The sequence below is a fragment of the Notechis scutatus genome, chromosome 3 (assembly GCF_049901735.1).
Source record: "Notechis scutatus isolate UNSWTSFEM ecotype Mainland chromosome 3, rNotScu1.2, whole genome shotgun sequence".
NCBI classification, from domain to species: Eukaryota; Metazoa; Chordata; class Lepidosauria; order Squamata; family Elapidae; genus Notechis; species Notechis scutatus.
The window spans coordinates 50,574,433-50,598,353 of record NC_142011.1 but is presented as its reverse complement, the minus strand read 5'-3'; the positions used below and the strand labels follow the sequence as shown (position 1 = coordinate 50,598,353).

The 23,921-nt window shown below is 41.7% G+C and overlaps 1 protein-coding gene across 1 annotated transcript in view; it reads left to right on the top strand.

Annotated features, from left to right (window-relative positions):
* The first annotated feature begins 10,569 nt into the window (after positions 1–10,569).
* HMGA1 (high mobility group AT-hook 1) overlaps positions 10,570–23,921 on the top strand; it is a 35,001-nt gene continuing 21,649 nt past the window's right edge. The window contains exon 1 of the mRNA XM_026680400.2: positions 10,570–11,190. The gene's annotated coding sequence lies outside the window, so the exon portion shown is untranslated. The remainder of the gene's footprint in view (positions 11,191–23,921) is intronic.

Genomic DNA, 23,921 nt, shown 5'->3' with positions numbered 1-23,921 from the left:
TTTTTATCCTTTCTCACAATCTCCATGCCTTGCTTAAATCAATTGATTGCCTTTTGACCTACGGGAATAGGAGAGAATTATTGGTACTCAGCTGTGCTTGACAGAAGATCTACTAAAGTGCTGAATAGCAATTTTATGTAGTTATAGAACAAATCTGCAAACCAGTAAACCCAACACGACAAATGTATTCTAAGTCCAGCATGAATGTATGTATGGTGAATGTGCCACAATGATAAAAGCCAGATATTATATAAAGATACAACTGTTGAGCTATTCAAATCTTCCATGCCCTTCTCTCTCTATAATACCATGGATATGATTGATGGGACCTTTATGCTCCATGGCCATAAGGCTACCCACTTATTTGCTATTTATGCATCAACCAAGATTGAATTAAGTCCATGGGGAAGTAGTTATGTTAATGATTTTTGATGAATATGATATCAGAATACCAGAAAAATCAGAATGGCTTTTATTTTAAAAAAAGAAAAACATAAATTATTATTATACATGTTTATTTTTCCATATTGCTAGACCAAAGTCCTGAATGTCAGTTAACTTTTGAGCTATATGAATTGATAAGAAAAAAAACATCATTCCCCACGAGTCATACCAAATTCATGGACCAAATAATTAGAAATTACTCTGTCTTCTGCTAAGAGGGAACTGAAAACAACTCAGTACCACTGCTACTCTGCTATACAGTTGTTAGCAGATAAAACTTTTTGAGTTAAGAATGCTGGCTGATTATCTTAGTTTGTGACAAAGTAGAAATCACAATGAAACCATAATGATTATTTAATGTGGGTTCTTTCTTTTGGACAGTAAGTCTATGTTTATACTTTAATGGTGTGCTCACGTGAAGCATGTTTTGGTACATATGTTTTCAAAGTTTGCTGAGATAACATCATCTATTTCACAGTATTAACATATAAAATTCCTGAAACAAATTAATGACTATAAATTAGCTGACAAGAAGTGCTATTATCATCATAAGTTCTCCAATTCTGCATTTCACAAGCATAAATTCTGAAATCTCATAGAGGAAGACACTAAAAGGAACCTTACAATCTAATGAAAGAATATCCTTAGGCAAATTTACCTATACAGCTGTTTCATTTGACATCTTTTATCTGTTACTCAAAGTACATAAACCAAACAGTTCTGGGGGCTGTATTGTAACAGTACAACAGTACAGACAATAACACTAATTGACTTATCTGATTCTATTAATTTTATTACTGGACAAATGCTCCAAAACTCTTAATTATAAATTAAATATCACTGTTCTCCAGTAAAAAGAAAATACAACATAATTGTTCAAAATACACCTTTAGCTGTTATGGTTATAAAAATCCTGTATCCCAGCGTGTGTAACAAGATGCATTGCATTGTATTAGAAACATATGCTGCTGCTCTTACTATCAGGTTTTACCACTTTGTATTCACTCTATTGTCCCAGATTTCACACATAGCATGAAACCAGTCACACAGTTCCAGATAAACACCATTGAAGACATTACAATAGTTAAGTTCCAGTCTAGTTTTCAAGTCAGGAAGATCCAATATCAGTATCAAAGAACTTTTAGATTCTGTCAAATTATAGAATTTATTTTTTAAAAATGCTAACTTTGAAATTGTGAAATTAAAGTAGTCTAATGTAAACATTGTTTTAGTATTTATTCTCAGTCAGATAATTACCGTATATACTCGAGTATAAGTCGACCCGAATATAAGCCGAGGCACCTAATTTTATACAAAAAACACTGGGAAAACTTATTGACTCGAGTATAAGCCGAGGGTGGGAAATGCAGCAGCTACTGGTAAATTTCAAAAATAAAAATAATTAATTTGGGAAACGATCTCACTATCTCCGTCGCCGCGGGAAGGGAAAGGCAAAGCGCTTTTTGCCTTTCCCTTCCCGGCTGGGGCTGTTGGGAGTCGCTGCGCCGGCGCGGACCCAGTCCCGCCGCCTCGGGAGGGAAAGGCAAAGTGCTTTTTGCCTTTCCCTTCCCGGATGGGGCTGTTGGGAGTCGCTGCCGCCGGCGCGGACCCAGTCCCGCCGCCTCGGGAGGGAAAGGCAAAGTGCTTTTTGCCTTTCCCTTCCCGGATGGGGCTGTTGGGAGTCGCTGCCGCCGGCGCGGACCCAGTCCCGCCGCCTCGGGAAGGGAAAGGCAAAGCGCTTTTTGCCTTCCCTTCCCGGATGGGGCTGTTGGGAGTCGCTGCCGCCGGAGCGGCCCCAGTCCCGCGTAGCCTCGGGAAGGGAAAGGCCACGGCTTGGAAGGCCGCCGCTGGAGCGAAGCTGCACGCAGCCGCTGTGTTAGCATCGGATCGGGCGTGCCGGACGGTTCCGACCGAGCCCCGAGCGTCGTCTTTGGCGCCCGCCCAGCACCGCGGACCTCCCTGTACCGGGAGAAGGGGAAGACCCCCCCCGGGGCAGGGCAGGGAGAGGAGCTTCTCCCGCCCATCCCTCTTTCCGCGCCCACCAGTGTCCCCGCAGGACGCCCCCACCCGCAGTCGCCGCCGCTTGAAAGCGACGGGCCGGGGGTGGGTAGAAAGGTGCCCGGCGCCCTTGGAGGAGAAGGTCCCGCATTCGCCTGTCTGCCCGCGGATGTCAGCGGAGCTTTGCCGCTGCTTCGTCCGGGGTCTCTGGGCAAACACGTCCACCCGAGCGGGCTTGTCGCCTCCGGCACGCAACGAGCGCTGCCTCGGATTCCCTGTCCGGTTGCCCCCTTTTGAGGGCGATGGCAGTAAACTGTTCCCGTAGCAGCGGCTGCTCCGCTGACATCCGCGGGCAGACAGGCGAACGCGGGACCTTCTCCTCCAAGGGCACCCGGCGCCTTTCTACCCACCCCCGGCCCGTCTCTTCCCGAGGCGGCGGGACTGGGTCCACGCTGGCGGCAGCGACTCCCAACAGCCCCATCCGGGAAGGGAAAGGCAAAAAGCACTTTGCCTTTCCCTTCCTGAGGCGGCGGGACTGGGTCCGCGCCGGCGGCAGCGACTCCCAACAGCCCCATCCGGGAAGGGAAAGGCAAAAAGCACTTTGCCTTTCCCTTCCCGAGGTGGCGGACTGGGTCCGCGCCGGCGGCAGCGACTCCCAACAGCCCATCCGGGAAGGGAAAGGCAAAAGCACTTTGCCTTTCCCTTCCCGAGGCGGCGGGACTGGGCTGCAGCCGCGGCAGCGACTCCCAACAGCCCCATCCGGGAAGGGAAAGGCAAAAGCACTTTGCCTTTCCCTTCCCGAGGCGGCGGGACTGAGGTCGTGCCGGCGGCAGCGACTCCCAACAGCCCCGGCCGGAAGGGAAAGGCAAAAAGCGCTTTGCCTTTCCCTTCCCGAGGCGGCGGGACTGGGGCCGCGCCGGCAGCAGCGACTCCACACCATTTTTTTTTCAGAGGGGAATCTGACTCGAGTATAAGCCGAGGGGGATTTTTTCAGCACAAAAAATGGGCTGAAAAACTCGACTTATACTCGAGTATATACGGTAATACTGGAATCTTCTGTTAGCTACACCAATACAATTGATACTGACTATGGTTAGCAATAGCAATAGCACATAGACTAATATACTGCTCCATAGTGCTATACAGCACGGTCTGAGCAATTTACAAATGTCATCATATTGCCCTCAACAATCTGGGTCTTCATTTTACCAGCGTCAGGAGAATGTAAGGCTGAGTCAACCCTGAGCCCATCAGGATCAAACTCTTGGCTATGGCAAGAGTTAGCCTGCAATGCTGCATTTTAACCACTGTGCCACCACAGTTCCTTAGTTAACTGCAGAAATGGGAACAGGCCGTAATTCACAAGTAGACCCTCACTCCCAAAATGCTCTCCCAGTCTTGCACAGCATTCTTTTCTTTCTCGGATGTTTTGCTCTTGTGGTAGAGCTTTGAGGCCCTGTCTCTGTATCAGAATCAAAATCTAGATTTGAACTGTCAGAATAAGTAGAGCATGGCTTTACTAAAAACTTAGTACCTGGATCCACTTTACCTAGCTTCTATTCTTTTCCCTTCTTTTCTCAAGCTCACTTTAAAACACATTTCAGAAATAAGAATACCTAAAAACCAGTGAGGTTCCTTTTTCTACATTCTCCCAATCCACTCTCTTGGTTTATAGCACACTCTTTATGATTTCCAGAACAATGAGTGAAAATTTTACTTTGGTCAAAATGATTTTTACTTTTTTTGATATACTTTACACAATTTGCACAGCCTGGATTAAAATAGCAATTGCTGTGTAAGGCTTCCTTCTTTTCATTTTGACTTTCCAATATATCCACACTGAAGTTTTGTCGAAAGACAAGCGTCTATTTATATATCTCAAGTCCAATATTCACCTCTGATGCCAATAGAAGCACTTGGCAAAAGCCGGCATGCCTTCTGGCCAGTATCTTTTTTCTTGTTACCCTCTCATACTACTTATATCTTCTATCTTATATACAGCTATATTACATGCCTTCTGGCATAACAGCTGTTGGTTTGAATCATAGTTTTATTTTACATTGCACGGAAGGACTTTAAGAGATAATAGGGTGCTACTGTAGTTTTAGCTATGAACCAAGTAAGTTATTAATTGATGTGGCAAGGTACATTGGGATAAGCCCAACAGCAGTTGCATTGTTTCCAAAAACTAGTCATCAGTAACACTCCAGGGAACTTTAGAAGTTTTTTTCCAGTCAGCATTACATGCAAGAAAAAACTCAAAAGCTTAGTAGGTATTTCCTTTGTTACCTAATAGTCAGGGCATCTAATGTATTTACCAATCAGGAAAGATTTTTTTTTTTAAAAAAAACTACTAGTAAAACATAAAGAGCTATCCGTACCTATTCTATAACATTTTTTAATGAAAGCTTTATCTCAGATATATTAAGTCCAAAGAAAATCCTCAGCACTCTAATAATAATAAGACAGTTGTTTAAAGGAAAAATAAGAAATCTGAACAGTTGCTTTTCTTATCCAAGAATTACCTATACAGGACAAAGGGAGAGTCCTACCCATACATACAGAAGGTCCTGCCTTCAATCTATGTTATCTGGCTGATAAGCTTCAGGTCTTCAACAACCCTGCTGCAGGACTGCCCCTTCCCATCCAGTCACAGGTCTCCATACTTTATGGCCACTTCTGTTTAACTGCTGGAGAGAACTGATTCTCACTTGATAACCAAAATTTTCTCTTTTTTTAAGGTGGTAGAAATAGCAATGAAGGATGTTCCATGAGATCACTATTCTTACCAATATCTGCCCTGACAGAAGGGGTCTCCAAACAGTTATTATATCAAAAGAACAAACACTACCTTGAAAAACTATCTCTTACCAACCTCTGTCCTCAAATCCCGTAACAAAATATGAACTATGAAACATCATATGAGATGACCAAGTATATTTTATCTACTTATCAAATACACAAGCCTAATCTGCCCCTTTATATCCCATATTGGAATTATCACAACTTGGAATATCAGATTTCATGAACCCCATGGCCAGACCTTATGCCATTAGTATTCCTAACTACATAAATGTCACCACAAATTTTCTAAGAAAATTGAACTCCATAGACAATCTCCCTGAAAAACCATCTTAGCCACAATATATGTTGAGGTACTACATAACAACATCCTTCAGAAACATGGACTTCATGATGACAGAATAGTACACCTTGACACCACACTGTGTAATTTTTGTACCACTTTACCTCTGGCAATAATATATAACTGCCAATCAAGCTTCACATTCATGTGTCAAACTCAAGGCCAGGGGGCAGGATCCGGCCTGCGAGGTGCTTAGATCTGGCCCGTGGGGCTGCCCTGGAAACAGTGAAGGACCAGCCAGCAGAGCCTCTGCCAGCAAAAACAGAGCTTGGGAAGGCCACCCGTTTTCGGTGGCAGAGGGTTGCAGGAGCCCGTCGCAGCTGAAAACAGAGCTCAGGAGCCCGTTTTTCACTGGCAGAGCGCTCAGGCCACCATAGGAGCTCCCGACATGAGTGACGTTGAGCTGGCCACACTCACCCTGGCCATGCCCCCCCCAGCCCCCCCAAGATCAAACACAACCCTGATGTGGCCCTCAATAAAATCAAGTTTGACATCCCTGCTCTACAATATAGACTAGAATTCTTTATTGGCCAAGTGTGATTGGACACACAAGGAATTTGTCTTTGGTGCATAAGCTCTCAGTGTACAAAAAAAAATACATTCATCAAGAATCATAAGATACAACATTTAGTGTTATGCCAACATCTTCATAGTTAATCTGAAACAACACTGTCTTAACTCTTACCCTATAAAGCCCTTTCTTTGATCGAGAGGCAGTAATGACATATCCATTATCAGGAGACATGGAAATGAATTTCTCTTCAAATTATATTATGAATTTCAACAATTTATACTTCAGCATCCACCTTAGCTTAGACCCATCTACAAAACATAAATTTTCCCTGATGTATTTCCCTGATTTATTTGGTTTTTATCCTGCTTTTATTACTTTACAAGTAACTCAAACCTCCTCCTATTTTCCCCGCAACAACAATGTATGGTGGATTGGACTAAGAGAGAGTAATTGGTCCAAAGTCACCCAGCTGATTTTCATGCCTAAAGGGGACTAGAATTCAGAGTCTCCAAATACCACATTATACAATTCTTCTATGCTAGCTATGTGATGAAACAAGAAACACAGAATAATTGTTATATAATACTTGATAAATAGAGCCTGAGCCCTTCAAATGGAAGCATCTGGTAAAGGTAGCCCAAAAAAGGTCAGGAAAACGTGCAGACTGTCAGGGCTCCAACAAATCCACCCTCATTCAAATCAAAAGTCTCTAACTGCATCTCAGAAAAAGTAAATTGGTTTGTTAGAAATTGCCATGTTGGAGCGTGGCTGGGTGCAGCCGATACTAAATCAGATCATACATTTCCCCCTTGACCCTGGTCTTTCCCCCACCCATTGAATGTGACTTTTCCAATGGGACACCTCTGTCTCCAAGAGTCATCCATCATGCTCTCCAATAACCTTCTAATGCTCTGACAACTTTGGGCTACCGAGGTGATTATTTAAGCATTTCAAGAATGCCTTGTTTTCCCTCACTCCCTTTTTCTGGCAGCTAAAAAAACCAAAGGAGTATCTTTTTAGTTGACACAGACCTTGTTCCACCCAACCCCTTCATCTGAAAGAGCACAAGTTTCTATTCTCCCCTCATATTCCATATCTGTAATTGTACACTGGGAAACATGGGGGCAGGCTAGAACTGCATTTTCTATCTTAGGTCATTTGATCAGCAGGGAGAGAAGTTTAAAATACAGTAGTCCTCAATTTATGACAAGTCACTTGGTGACGTTTAAAATTATCACAGACCTCCCTGCAGTCACACAACTGCATTTTACAAAGGTTTTTCAACAAAACCAGCCCACAGCAAACCATTGGTTCCGTTAATGACCATGGCATTTGCTTAATGACCACCACAGAAATGATTGTAAAATCAGGTTAGTCACTGGTGACCCAATTTACAACTGTCACAAGTTACAACTGCAGGCTGCATTAGGATCGTAACTCAAGAACTACCAAGTCAGCAATGTTCCAAGTTGCTGTCTCACTCCTTCTGCCATTAAGGAGTTTTGGTTGTTTTTTTCCCAGCTACACCCAGAAACATCCAGGCCATTTTAAAACTCAAGTCTTTCTTTCACCAGCTTCTTTGACCATGCCAAACATAATTCCAGTGTGTTTAAATTTCAGAAAATAACCTTGCTCAATGACAGATAGGGCCCTAAGCCTCATCATGTAAACATTTCTTAACACTCTGTTGGGTTATAAAATATCATTGGCTTACAAAAGCCTACCTACACGACACAGCATATTGCTCTATGTACAAATTACTGATCATATTGACTTTTCTTCAGTTTTCAACACTCCATTAAAAGAATAAAATGATAACAGTACTTTCACCTTGTTGCTTTTCCATGGAAACAAGTGCCTCTATAACTACCAGGATGCTAAAAATATTAAAAGATAAAAGAGGCAGGGCCCTAAACTCAATCAAAATAGTAGGTGGATTCCATTAAACATTCCAGGTCTAGAATGGCTTATAGATCCTTGCAGAGACTGTTTGTGAGAACTCTGTTGTTTTCGTTTTCAAAGGCTTGTTTTTTGTATTGTTTGTATTCTATTGTTTTAGATTATAAAGTCATAATGGAATGAAGGCCTAAATTTTAATTTAAAAAAAACAAATAAATAAATGAATATTGCATGTTTAAACTATGAAAGCTGCGAGCTTAAATATGCTTATTTGTATGTTAGACAAGTACATTATACAGTATATTGATGATTTTTTTTCAGTATACATCTATAGACTTGTGACCTAAACAGTAATTTAGTCACATTTGCTCAAAAGCATGACTATTAGTATCACTTATTTTAATAAAAAAAAGTGGACTTGGCATATATATTCTTTTATTGGAATAAGCATACTGAAGAATTTGTTTTCAATTATATGTTACCATCCAGCTGCATTCATTAAATCACAAGCAGTTCAAGTTTCTTCAGAATTCCATTGGGTTAAATTGAATTCACTTCTTACTATGCTTGAGATTAGAATTGGAAAGGGAATGGATGGATCACCTCCAAAATGTATTTCTGATGAATATTTCTGTATTTTCTGCAAAAATGGGAAAGTGATTTTAATTCGGCACTTATTTTGCATTTATGAGGTTCTTTGACCCTACTTGATTCAAATCTTCCAGCCTGTATACTTTATTCTGCCGATCAATAGATTGTTTCTTAATTTTATTAGTATATGAAGTCCCTGAAAGCTTTTGATGGGGCTTTGAAAGCTAGTTCAGAGTTCAAATGGCTAGTAAGTCTGAATGACAGAATGAGAAAATTATGAAATATTTATATATTACAGGCCCTTGGCCTATGCACATTTTTGTAGTGCAATCTTTACTGTTCAAATCCACTAGCCACTAGCATGAGAAAGTATGTTTTATTTCTAATAAAACTGTTACCTTTATTTCAGTGGTGCGTTTCAAACATTTTTACTACCAGTTCGGTGTGGCTTGATGGATGCACTTTGCGTGTGCGCACACGCTGAACGTGCACTTTGCACAGGCGCAGAGGCTTTCTGACTCGCCTCCTGCAATCCTGCACCCGTCACTTCAGCAGCTGTCGCGTGGCAATTTGCTTGCCGCGCAAAGCAGCTGTGCTTCAAAGGGTGAGTATGGGAGTCTGGGCAGGCAGGTGGGCCCAGCAGCAGAGTGTTGGAACCAGTTCAGTCTCTGTTGCTCATTGGTGCTACTGGCTCGGCCAAACTGGGCCGAACCGGTAGAATACCACCGCTTTATTTGTAAGAAAACAAAATAAAAGTCTGGTTGTTGTCATCTCTTCCGTGGATCAATAAAGTTCTTGCTTTCCTTCACTCCAGATATTTTCATAAAGGGTGCCATCCTATTTATATTCACTTGTAAATTAACCCCATAATATTTAATGTAGTTTCCAATATAGAACGTTTGTCTGAAGATATAGATCAGTGGTAGTCAGCCTGGTCCCTACCACCCACTAGTGAGCGTTCCAGCTTTCATGGTGGGCGTTAGGGGTTTTGTCCCCTACTTTATAAATCACCATCAGTGTGGAACTGGTGGGCGGTTAGAGAAAACTTTACTACTGAGATACAAAAGTGGGCTGTAGGTATAAAAAGGTTGACTATCCAATATAGATTATGAAAACATGTTACGTCCTCAAGGATTCTATTTATGATGTAAAGGAGCAACAACATAATTCTTTCTTCCATGTGTTGACCTTCCAAAATTGATCTGCAATTGTAGAATATGAAGGCAGGTATGATAAAAACATGGCCTTTATTTTTGTTAGAAAAATACATAACCTTCCATATATATCACACAAGGGTGATCATGTTCTTCTCTTTAGCAAGGATAGGTTTTAGATATTTTGCAAGTTAAAATACATTCAGAAATGTGTGGCAAGCAGGAACTGTATTGTTTATACTAGTACCTCACCATGCTAGAGATTCATGGCACTAGATGGAAACTCAGGACCCTGAAATGTTAACATCAAATACAAGAAGTATTTTTAAAGCCAGTAAACTGAAAGATAAGACTCCTGGAAATCTATAATTTTCTTCTTAGGGAGCCTGCAATGAACACACACCTCCAACCTAGAGTAGTTACTACCTCTCAATTTCTTTGGGGAAAAAAAAGATGTATTAGAAGGGGGGGAGGGATTATAGCTTAACCACGTTCACATCCTAAACTAAACGTGGGATTCCCCACCTTTTACATTCCCACGGTCAATAATCCCAGGCCAGATTTAGAAACAAGAAACCCAGGACTTTTGACCCCAAAATAAAACTTTATACATCAATCGCCTAGATTTGGGCCGACCCTAAATTATATTCCCAAAAAACTGTTAAATCAGCTTCAACCCTATTTAGGGTCACTGAGCTTTTCAAATCAGGAAATTTATCCCACCCACCCCCCACCCTTCAAAAGAAGAAACAAAGCAAGCGGACAGTGATGGTTTTTTTTTAAAGTTTTGCAAAGCGTTCCCTCCCGTTTCTTCCTCATCTTTTGGCGCGAGGGGAAAGACAGCTGCTACGGTAGCTCTCCCGCCGTTGTTTTCCTTTTGTTCTTCGCAGTTCGGCGCAGCCGCTGTTTTTCTCCCCCCCTCCTTCCTCCCGAGCCCTCTAAGCAGCCTTTTAAAAATCACCCTTGCTGCTTTCTTTTATATTTCCTCCACCCACAGGTGATGATGCAGACGCCGAATGGCTCCGCCTCCTTCCCCTTTACCCTCCCTCCCCCTCTTTCTCTCTTCCACTGGAAGGGCTAAGCTCCCCTTAGCCAGTCAGCCTGCCCTTATTTAATTTGGAGTGTGATTTTGCTATTTTTAGCTTCTGGATTCTCTCCAGTAAGATTTGGAGGAGGCTTTTTTTCCCTCTTACTTTTTTCATTCTGCAAATGATTTTGACCCAGCTTCCTTCCTCCTGGAACATTTTTTAAAAAATTTATATAAATAAGAGGGGGCCTGTCTGCTTGTACGCTGTTTCTCTTTTTTTTCCCCCCTCACTGCAAGTCTCCCTGCGTTCTGCTTCAGATCTGCAATTGCAACCATCAGCAACCAGAAGGGGGGATTATTTTCATTTCACCACAACACCCAAGGAAAAACGTATACAGATTCGCGAATAAGAGTAATTGTAAGTTGGTGATTTCTAAAAAAAAAAAAAAAAAAGTTGCATTAATCTTATTTTACATTTGCAGAATTTAGAACCGGATTTTGCAAAGTCATTTCAGTTTGCATAAAATGTATCTGTGCTCGGAATTTACAATAGGAAGCAAGTAAGGCATGCGGAATAAAATACTCTCCAGCCTTTTATTCTCAGCGTGCATGCAAGTAAGAGAAGAAGGGTTATATGTGCGGGAAGGGAGGTCTTAGCAGGGTTCACTGGACTGGGGAAGGGGGCGGAATGGCCTTGTAATTTGTAGCTAAGTGGGTATTTTTTTTCTCAACACTTCGCCTTTAATATTAAATTCTAATGCACTTGATCCGGATTTTATTCAGGGTGGGAAAACTGATGGACGCATTTCTCCAGATCACGGGTCGGATGGTTAGAATTCCTTTTCTTGTCTCTTTATTTTTTATTTAACGCCGGAAGAGAGTAGGTAGCGGTTAGAACTGCTTTGCTTATTGCAACTTGCTCCTATCTGAGAGACTCCCATAGCGTTGGAGCTCTGGCGGCTGGTGTTTCAGGTCCCCCCCCCCCCTTCTCGAGATCCTTAAAAATGCATGCACGCTGGGGCTGTGTTCATTTTCAAATCGCGCGACAGTACTTTCGTCCACTTATTAATTTTTTCAATGTGTTTCTTCCAATAGACATGCAGATCTAGAAAAAAAGTGTGTGTGTGTGTGTGCGTGCAAATAGCAGGTGCATTGGGCTTTTTAGAAACACCCCCTTCCGCTCTTTTAAAGGGGAAGATGCCAGAACTTTCGTTTTCTTTTAAAGGAAATTGGTATAATCTGAGCTATAGCTTTTCAGATGTTGAAATGATTGGTAAATTTGACTATATTTTCTGTTAGACGGATTTACTTTATTCATTTATTTGTAAAGCCTGTATATTCTTTTTGGCTTACATTTTTGAGCAAAGGCTTTGGCTGTTGTTGGGGGCAGGGGGTCACACACTACTGACCAGTGTGTGTGTGTGTGTGTGTGTGTGTGTGTATGTATATGTATATATATAAAATTTTTAGTTTCAGTGAGCTGCAACTACTGATTTTGAATGTTCATGGTTTTTTCATTAAAGGCTCTGGATTAAGCAGATCCAGCTTCCAGTCTTGATGTAGTGAATTGCTCAATTTGAAAATGTTGGAGAACTTAAATCAAAAATATGTTCAGACATGAAAGTAATGCACCTTGCCAGCTTATAGTTAATTAGTGCTTGGCTAACTGATGTTGGCAGAATTGGGGAAGTGTCTTGAAGAGGCACCTCAACCTAATTAACTAATGGTTGGCAGAGAGTGTTTGGCTATTTCCTCTTTCTACTTCTCAGGAGAGTTAGTTTTTGTGGAAAAGGAGGAGATGGAGTGTGTAACTTTACCCATCAAAGTTCTCTTATTTTAAGCTTCTTGCTAACTTCAAAAAAACGCCATTTACCATTTTTCCTCTTCACAAGGAGGATCATACTCCCCCCTCCCACCCCCAATCAACGCCTTGTGGGACTGAACATTTGTGCCCTGCAGGACAGCTCTTCAAAAGTTTCCAGTTCTGTTGACCTTCCTGTGTGGCCCTCCAGCCTTCCTTATCACTTCCTTTTATAATGTGCACTTCAAGTGGGGCTGGCTGTTTTTAATAGCCTACCTTCTGGGGCTTCAAAAGAATCCCCCTGGAATGCTCCATTAAGGGATCTCCCAAGCCAGCCTTATTTTTAAACAGGCTCTTCAAATTTGTGATTTGGTTTATGTGTTTTTCCTCCAGCATATTGTAAGCAAACCCAAGCCTTTGCCCAGAAGGTGCCCCAGACTCCTGGGAGGATACTGTGCTGCTTGGATTTAGGCCAGCCATTTTGGATTGAGCAACCTGTTGTCTTTCAAAATTTAATTTGTTATTAATCAGATAGAAGCAAACAGTTGTGGCGCAAGCAGGGTGTGGGAATGTGAAGGAGAATAGGCAGATTTATGTATTTGAGGAGAAAAATAACCCCAGAGGATTGCTGTTTCTAGGGGTGACAGGTTGTGACTGCTGGCATTCAACTTCATTTTGAGGAATGGGTGATCTCTTTGGCCCTAATAGCTGTCTAGAATAATACATAGTGATGGAGGGATGCTGCATAAGCATTTCTTCAGCCAGTACTTTTAAAAACATTTTCCTTTTTCCATGCAGATAAATATATCCATGGATCCTCATTCTTCCTGCATTCACTATTTTAGGATGTAGACACAGGATGATTTACATTTTCCAGCATTCACTTAAAACTGGAGATTAACTTTCATTATTATAGCAGTGTGTTGGTTTTCTTGGTTTCCTTCACATTGGGATAAGACTTTCCAAAATCTGAATCAATTGTTTATCAATTTGGACAGTAATCCTTGACTTACAACAGTTCATTTAGTGATTGTTCGAAGTTACAACGGCATTGAAAAAAGTGACTTATGACCATTTTTCACAATTATGACCATTGCATCATCCCCATGGTCATTTGATTTACATCAGATGTTTAACAATTGGTTCATATCTATGACTGTTGCTGTGTCCCAAGATTATATGATCACCTTTTGGGACCTGACAAAGTCAATGGGGAAACCAGATTCACTTAACAACTGTATTACTAATTTAACAACTGCAGTGATTCACTTAACAAATGTGGCAAGAAAAGTCGTAAAATGGAGCAAAATCACTTAACAAATTTTTCATTTAGCAACATTTGGGGCTCAATTGTGGTCATAAGTCGAGGACTCCCTGTACAAGGGAAGTGAGTGAGGATGTGTCTTGTCCTTCACTGCTTTCTCCATCAGCGGATGCAAAAGGGCATTCAGTTGTAGCAAGTACCTGCAAAGGATGTAAGTTGCCGTTAAGTATTTATAGCCTTTTCAAAATTCATCATCTCCAGAAATCCTGTAATTTGTGGAAGGAGAGAGAATAATATATTAGTTTATACATTATGACCATGTTAATTTTGGCATTTTGTCACAAATCATAAACCATTATTTAAATCAGATGACTTGATGAACAGATCTAGCCTGTTCTACAAATCCTGTTTAAAACAAGCCATAGCTTGATGCACTATGTTAGAGATCGTCATTGAATTAGACAAATAACCTAGCAAGTAGTTCATGGAAAATGACAAATTCCTAAGGGAAATGTAAAGCATCCTTGTAATAATGCTCTGTATAAAATACTGAAGTTTGATTGGTTGTGTTTTCCATGTGATTCTAATGATAACTGTTAGAAGATACCCTTCCCAAATTGGGAATTGCTACTGTAAATCTAAAAATTATCTATTAGGTATGCAACAATTCGTGTTCATCCAACTGACTATTAATTAAAGTGCTGTAATAATGAGGTACGTAGTCTCCTTGTGATCTAAAAGTTTTAGTCTAATTTTAGATGGATCAGTGCCTAAATGAAATTTTTAGACATTAGCTAAAACTAGTTTGCTGTAATGGTTAAGGTTCTCAGTGTGCTGAAACTAGGACACTGTGAGTTCTGGTCCAGCCTTTAAGCATGAAAGCCTGTTGAGTGGCTTTGGGCCAATCACTGTCCCTCAGTCCAACCACCTCACAGGGCTGCTGTTGTGGGAAAAATAGGAGAAGAAGGAGTATTATGTATATTTCCTGCCGTGAGTTACTTATAAAGTAATAAAGGCAGGATTTAAAAAACGTAATAAAATAAATATTTTTTCAGCTAGAAATGTTGATTTTAACAGACAATTGAGTATGTGCATATCCTGATGTCCGTTAAATCCAAATTTATGTCATCTATTGCAAATAATGTAAATTTGTATTAATTACACCGATGACTTGGAATGCTAAAAACTTGTCTGTTATTTGGAGGACTGCAAATCTGGTATGTTGCAGTGAAACATGTGAAAGTCTAATAAAAAAGAATTCATTAAATCATGGTTTCATGATGATCTGGCAGGTGCAATATCAAGGTTTTATATGAATACTATTCTTGCCCCAAGTAGTTTTTAATTCAGTTTGATTTGATAGTTACATATGTATCCTTGTTATTGTTTTAGAACCGGGTAAAGTTCTGATATTATTACAGGTAGTCCTCGGCTTACAACCATTTGTTTAGTGACCATTTGGAGTTATAACCACTGAAAAAAGTGACTTTAAAACCGGTTTTTACACTTACGACCATTGCAGCATGCCTATGGTCATGTGATAGGGATTTGTGCACTTGGCATCTGGCATATATTTATGACAGTTGCACAGTCCTGAGGTCATGTGATCACCGTTTACAGCCAACTTCCAATAAGCAGTCAATGTGCCAGATTTGCTTAATGACATGATTCACTTAACAATTGCAGTGATTTGCTTAACAACTGTAGCAAAACGAGCATAAAATGGGGCATAACTTACTTAACAACTATCTTGTTTAGTAACAGAAATTTTTGGCTCCTTGTGGTCCTAAGTGAAAGGCTACCTATATAAAGGATAATCCCTAAAAGTAAAAGAGTTGTAGGCCAAACTATTTCTGAGTTTGAATGATATACCGTATTTGCCGGCGTATAAGACGACTTTTTGCCCTGAAAACATGCCTCCAAGTGGGGGGTCGTCTTATACGCCGGTAAATACGTTGTCACTCGGTGCAAGAGCGACGGGGGTGGAGCTCCGCAACTTGCGAAGCCCCTTCAAGCCCAGCCGGAGTCTCTCTTCCTCCTCCTCCCCCCCACCCACCCCTCACCCTCCGCCCGGCTTGGGGCGCTTGCGGAGGCCAATCTGGAGGTGGGGTGGAGCGGGAGGGTCTCTGGCGGGGCCGCTTCGCCCAGCCAGCCCCGAGCCGCGTAATGGCCCGGGAGTGGGGGGAGGAGGTGGTGGGGGTGGACTGTGGCGCCCCTCCTTCTGGGCGGGGGGCGGCAATTTGCTCCTCCCGCTTCTCCCTCCCTCTTTGAAAGACCGGGAGGGCTGTGCTTGGGGTGGGGGGTGTCCTCGGGAAGTTCCTGATGGGACCCCGCTGGGCAGGGCCACCCGGCTCCCGAGCTGCTTTCCAGGATCCCCTTGGGAAGAAAAGGGTCCGGTGGGCGGTGGAAGAAGGCGAGGACCTCCTCCCGCCCCTGTCCCGTCCCGTCCCTCCTCTTGTCCCCTCCTCCCTCCCCGCTTAAGAGAAGATCCGCCTCCCGGCACCGAGCTGCCACCCGGCGCCACGTCTCCCGGCCAGCGCGCTGCGACTTGGGAACCGGCCAAGCGACTTTAAAACCGAGCGGAGGCCAGAGATAGCCGGAATTACCCTCCACACCACACACACCACACACACACACACACACACACAGAGAGAGAGAGAGAGAGAGAGAGAGAGAGATTTGGCAGCTGTCCATCCCCCACCCTTGGAGTCCCGATGGCACGCAGGCGGAGGCTGTCACAAAGAAAGGGAGAGGAATTGAGTGCCAGCCTGAGAAAGGCGAAGCTGCCTCTCTAAAGCATTTTGGTGGCTTTGTAAGTTTGGGGGAAAGGGGCGGGGGTGTCAATCAAGAATTATATCCAGAATACCCCAAGTGTTACAACTTACCGTATTTGCCGGCGTATGAGATGACTTTTTTGCCCTGAAAACATGCCTCCAAATGGGGGGGGGTCGTCTTATACGGCGAGTATATAACAAACTCTATATTTTGAGTGGAAATGTTGGGGGCTCGTCTTATACTCCGGCAAATACGGTAAGTAGACTTTCAGTGCATTGCAATGTATAAATTGCACTATAATTTTCTCAAAACAAGCATAATGTTCAATTCATATGTCAAACTTCTTCAAGATAGTGTCTTCTACAGATATTAGACTGCAATTTCTGTCATTCCTAGGCAAGCTGTCTGAAGTTATACATCTGGATGGCACCAGATAGGAAAGAACCCTAGTTTATAATCTTAACTCCAAAAAGAGCTTCATAGCATAATAAAGCTATTAGGTTTATCTTCTTCGGTATTGTCACAATGAATTGCTTTTGCATCCTGTTTATAAAATCTCACAATTTGTGTAATTTTAAATTATTTTCCTGTTCCCCTCTTCACATCTGTGTGTGTGTGTGTGTGTGTGTGTGTGTGTTTGTTCACATCCCTATTTATAGATGATGATTTATTTGCTGAATTGCTAAGACTTTCCAACTAAAAAATATAGCTTTCTGATGATACCATGTACATTTCTTCTTTCTACGGTCTATTGTTGGTCTGATGGAAATTTGAATTAAAACTTGGATTGTCTCAATGTGGATTTCACATTTTGTTAATAACTTGGTGAGGATGATTGCTTTTACATCTTCAATCATTGTGCATGAGAGTTTTCCAGTGTTCAGAACTCAGTACCAGCTCAATGGAATTCACAACTTTCTGCATTTTCTTTAGTCCATCCTGACAGGTTTTTAGAAGGGAAAAGTATATTTCTTGAAAATGTGTTGATCTGGTATTGATTATATTGTTATATCCTGCGTGGTTATTAATATATTTTCTAGTTCGTGAGGTGAAAGCAACAGTATGCATGCAAGGTGGTTTTGTAGAATTGAGATCCTAGCTTGCCTTGAGTAGCATTTCTTCCTCTTTTTTACTCATGAGGAGTAAGGACTGGTTTGCCCAAAGTCTTGCTGCAGCCAGGAATGCTGCATGTGAGTGAGAATAGAAAAACGACGTAAATTTGGGGAAATGTAACACACTGAATCACCTTAGTGAAATGAATTGGTAGCTAGATGATATGAATGAATGGGAATGAGATGAGAAAATACAGAAAAAGTGATTAGGCCATTCAGAGACTTAAGAATAATTGAGAACAATGTTGTATACTCAATATCTGTTTAGAAAAATTCTGTTTTGAATTTGTGATTTAAGTTTATTCATACATATTACAAAGGAACACAAATCTAAAAGTATGACTGGTTTGATTGTTTATAATGAAAATTGTGCGAAATATACAAAGCCCTGATCTTCTGAATGTTGGGCGACCATTTCTTAATGTCAAAGATTCATGGGGGAAATGGATCACAAGAGAAAAAGAAGTAAAAGAGGCCACTGAAACAGAATGACTGCTGGGATGAAATTGAAGTGATGGTGTAGTAGAAAGAATATTTGAGAATAAAAGTGGAATAAAAGTGATATGTCAAAGATTGAAATGTTCGGAGTGTCAAAGAAAACACTAATGAAATGGAAATAAATGCTGTGAAAAATCTTAGAAGATTGCACTAATAGCTGGTATCCCTAAAGAAACATTAAAAATGGATGTGGTTCACATGTGAAGCCAGCACCTGTGCTTGATATCTGAAAGAATGCCATTATGTTCTCCCACAGAAAAAGAAAAAGTGAATGCTAAAACTACAAGAGGATTAGGTTGTTACGTGGGCCTAGGAACAATTTTGATAGAATTCTGATTCAAGGAAGAGGAGAGTATAGTACAGTTACATGCTGGACAAGGGCTGTGTAACCTATCTTTATTCTTCCAACACATTATTGAAAAAGAAAAAGTATATGAATTTATTTGGAGAAAACCTACGATTAAGTAAATAAGTGAGTTAGGGGATATTTTCCAAGAGTGTGTTGAAAGTTGGTTTGCCGAATGCAGTGAGCATTATACAGCTAAAGTAAAATCTGTGTGAAAATAAAATGCTTAATCAGCACTTCAGCATTATGCAAGTGGTAAGGATGCCTCTATTATTGAATATGTTTGTGGTGATGTTAAAGATAAGTTGGTTGAGCATGTGAATTTGTATACTTTGTGTGTAGACAATGCCTTGTTGGCTGAGAAACTGATTTGCAGCAAGTGCTAAATTGTACAGTGCAAATGCAATGAGGAGTTTTGATTTGAAAATTAATAATTTCAAAAATAAAAGTTTTTTACAGAGAAAATAGGATGGATGATTGTAAGTTATATGGCAAAATAGATAATTGATGTAGATCATGTTAAAACATTTATTGAAAATGGGGATATGGAGACACTTTAAAATATGTAAATAGAAAAGGTAGTAGTTTGCATTTTATCTATGGTGAAGAATGAATGTTTGCCAAACGAAGCAAAAAATGGCTGTGAATAACAACATGCTTTTTTGCCCATGTAGTTGTATGGAAGCGAGAGCTGGATATATGAAGAGGAACATAACAATCACTTGAATGCAGTGGAAACCGGATACTTAAGTGTGTGGCTACATCAAAAAGAGATGGAGTCAAGAATGAATGAGTGATGGATGACTGTGTATTGAATTCAAAAGCGAGTGACCAATATGAAAAAAATACACTGGAAGTGGTTTGCAGAGAGTAAATGAGGATTGAATTACAAAACAAATACACAAAGAACAAACAAATGACTTGAGAGGAAGGGGAAGACCAAGAAAGTTATGGTTGGGTGGAGCTGATGAGGTCTGAAGAACAAAAAGCAATATATGAATCAGTGTATGGGAAAGGCATGGGTGGTTTTTAAGGATAGGAAAGTATGTTGAGTATAGTGAATAGTGTTAGTGTAACGTAATTTTAGCTATGCTTTTTTTCTGTTTCATGTTAATTTCTTCAGCTTGCTCTGTCTTCTTTTGCATAATTTTATTCTACCACAAAAGGGAATAATGTAATAGATATATACACTGCTTAAAAAAATAAAGGGAACACTTAAACAACACAATGTAACTCCAAGTCAATCACACTTCTGTGAAATCAAACTGTCCACTTAGGTAGCAACACTGATTGACAATCAATTTCACATGCTGTTGTGCAAATGGAATAGACAACTGGTGGAAAGCATAGGCAGTTAGCAAGACATCCCCAATAAAGGAGTGGTTCTGCAGGTAGTGACCACAGACCACTTCTCAGTTCCTATGCTTTCTGGCAGATGGTTTGGTCACTTTTGAATGCTGGCGGTGCTTTCTCCTCCATGCTGCATCAAGAGCCCAGGATGGGTTGACTCCTTCCTATGACGTCATTTAGCTGAGTCTGCACTAAGATATAAAAGCCAGCCCCCAGAAGAGACAGCAGCTTTTGACTCAGCTCCTTTCAGTCAGTAGCTGTGTCTCTGAAAGCTTCTGTTAGATAACACTCACCAGCGATCTTCAGTACCGTTTTTCCTCGTTTCAAGCAGCTCCCAGGATCTGGGCAGCTGCTCTTCCAGGAGAGCAGGGCTCTCTCTCGCTCTCTCTCCTGCAACGTTGGGAGCGTTGCCAGAGCGCTGTTCAGGCAAGTTGGGCAGCGTCTGTAGACCTCCCCCACGCCTGCAGTTTGAGCGGTCGTAAAAAGCGATCGGCAAACTGATAACAGCTTCAGCCAGCTGAGGTTTTGTAGATAGCACTCACTAGCGATCTTCAGTACCTTTTTTCCTTGCTTCAGCAGCTCCCAGGATCTGGGCAGCTGCTCTTCCAGGAGAGCAGGCTCTCTCTCCTGCAGCGTTGGGAGCAGCGTTGACAGAGTGCTATTCAGGCAAGTTGGGCAGTGTCTGTAGACCTCTCCCACGCCTGCGGTTTGACCAGTCATAAAAAGCAATCGGCAAACCGATACCAGCGTCAGCCAGCTGATCATGTGGCTGCCCTTTCCTTTGCTGACTTCACTCAGGGCTCTTTATAGCCTAAGGAGAGATTCTTCGATGTTGGAGCCTGTTTCCCATAGTCAGAGGCCATCTTTGATTGAAGCCTTCCACCACGAGGTGAGCGGCCATTTTGTAAGCCCGGGGGCCAATTTATACCCTAAGGGGCTTAATACAAAAAAATTACAAACAGTTTCTTTCCATTGTAAGAGCCTTTATTCTTCAAATGGAGCAAGATAAGGGTCAGGCAGAGTCCCCCCCGTCCCCCCGTGGAACAGTCTCTTAAACCCAATAAGAGAAAAAGTCGTCGGCAACGCACCCAATCGGTCCAGAGGGAGGTGGCTGCTAAAATGAGAGCTAAGGCTCTAGCCCCTAAGAAGGCAACTCAGGCTGAGTTGAGGGCAGAAAAGCGCAGACATGCAGCCCTAGAGAGGCAGTTCAACAGAACTATTCAACAGAAGGGAGTGCAGAAGGGCCCCAGCCAAGCCCTCCCAGGGGAGGAGAAGTTATCTATGAGCCTTTCCATCCCCCATCCTGGTCTCCTGAGGCTTTTATATCTTAGTGCAGACTCAGCTAAATGACGTCATAGGAAGGAGTCAACCCATCCTGGGCTCTCTCGCAGCATAGATAGAAAGGGCGTTCAGGGTAACTTCTACCAACACCCATTCACTCTAGTGGTAGCATGAGATGGAGTCTACAACCCACACAAGTGGCTCAGGTAGTGCAGCTCATCCAGGATGACACATCAATGCGAGCTGTGGCAAGGTTTGCTGTGTCTGTCAGCGTAGTTTCCAGAGCATGGAGGCGCTACCAGGAGACAGGCCAGTACATCAGGAGACGTGGAAGAGGCCGTAGGAGGGCAACAACCCAGCATCAGGACCGTTACCTCCACCTTTGTGCAAGGAGGGACTGGAGGAGCACTGCCAGAGCCCTGCAAAATGACCTCCGGCAGGCCACAAACATGCATGTGGCTGCTCAAACGGTCAGAAACAGACTCCATGAGGGTGGTATGAGGGCCCGACGTCCACAGGTGGGGGTTGTATTTACAGCCCAACACCGTGCAGGACGTTTGGCATTTGCCAGAGAACACCAAGATTGGCAAATTTGCCACTGGCACCCTGTGCTCTTCACAGATGAAAGCAGGTTCACACTGAGCACATGTGACAGACGTGACAGGGTCTGGAGACACCGTGGAGAACGTTCTGCTGCCTGCAACATCCTCCAGCATGACCGGTTTGGCAGTGGGTCAGTAATGGTGTGGGGTGGCATTTCTTTAGGGGACCGCACAGCCCTCCATGTGCTCGCCAGAGGTAGCCTGACTGCCATTAGGTACCGAGATGAGCTCCTCAGACCCCTTGTGAGACCATATGCTGGTGCGGTTGGCCCTGGGTTCCTCCTAATGCAAGACAATGCTAGACCTCATGTGGCTGGAGTGTGTCAACAGTTCCTGCAAGATGAAGGCATTGATGCTATGGACTGGCCCGCCCATTCTCCAGACCTGAATCCAATTGAGCACATCTGGGACATCATGTCTTGCTCCATCCACCAACGCCACGTTGCACCACAGACTGCCCAGGAGTTGGGGGATGCTTTAGTCCAGGTGTGGGAGGAGATCCCTCAGGAGACCATCCTCCACCTCATCAGGAGCATGCCCAGGCATTGTAGGGAGGTCATACAGGCACATGGAGGCCACACACACTACTGAGCCTCATTTTGACTGGTTTTAAGGACATTACATCAAAGTTGGATCAGCCTGTAGTGTTTTTAATTTTGAGTGTAACTCCAAATCCAGACCTCCATGGGTTGCTAAATTTGATTTCCATTGATAATTTTTGTGTGATTTTGTTGTCAGCACATTCAACTATGTAATGAACAAAGTATTTAATAAGAATATTTCATTCATTCAGATCTAGGATGTCTTATTTTTGTGTTCCCTTTATTTTTTTGAGCAGTGTATATTTATGTGAAGATGTATTGATGGCTTCACAGTGTGGTTTGTGATGGTGGCTTTTTAATCTTAGGTGAGTAGATAGATTTATCTATGGCATACATAAGGAATTTATTGGCTATATGCATCTTTCTCAGCACCTCTTTTACAACCCCCAATTGAATGGGACCATTTTTCCCTTTTTTCATTTTGATTTATTTAAGGGATGAAACACTTATTATTTTTTTACCCCACTAAACCTTCAAATATGTTCTCGAAAATTCTGGCTGTGCACTTTCCAGTGGTATTACAACATTATTGAACATGCTTCATGTAGCCTCAGTGTAGCAGAAAGAGCAGGTTGATACCAAGATTGAAAAAGATTGGCCACCGTTAATCCTCGCTGAAACCTATGACATAGGGACCATAATTTCATAGCAGTGCCTTAAAGACTACTATTCAGTTCTTAATAAATGTATTCCAAAGTAAATCGACACTAAATTCAGTAAATTCAACTCTACAGTAAGCATTGCTAAATATTATTTATAGATGTCTGGCTCTTTTTAAAAAAAGTATGAATCACTTCCATAATTGAGTATGAGTCAATTTTGTAAAAAAAAGACTAGTACTTCTCTGTGTTCAAAGTTCATAAATCTGTCTGGAGTATATATTTTTAAACAATATTCCTAGAAATATTTACATCCTGCAGGCAGCTAAATCTCCTTTGGTCATCTCATAAAACTCTCATAATTTAGCTGAGTTTGTTTTGTTAGAAAAAGTGATCCTTTCAACTTTTTGAATTTATATAAGCTTTGAAGAAAAATTATTTAGATAATATTGTAATCTAAAAAATGTGAACCTTTTTAAACCTTATGCTTTGCATTTAAGAATAAGGATAGAAACAAGCTTTTGCTACTGGCAATATTTGTAAATAGTAAAGCTTTATCAAGTATTCTGAGTATCTTAAAAATGCCTAATCCTATGAACTATATTCTTCAGATCTTTGTTTATAGGAAGCTTCAAGATGTCTATTTCTAATTGTCAATGCCACAGAGTAAACTTCTAATGGTGTATGTAAGAGAAGGGGAAGGCACATTTTTGGATCTCTGGCCACATTTGGAAATTAAGTGCAAATTGTGGCAATGTTAAGAAAATGTTTGTCATGGGATGGGAAGGCCATCATATACAAAGGCAGTCCATGTACATGGTGGAATTAGCTGGTCACCAAAACACCCATTGCCAGAAGGACAATTAGTGAAGTTGCTACTCACTAATCCTCATAATACACTGTCTACCTACTTCAGCTT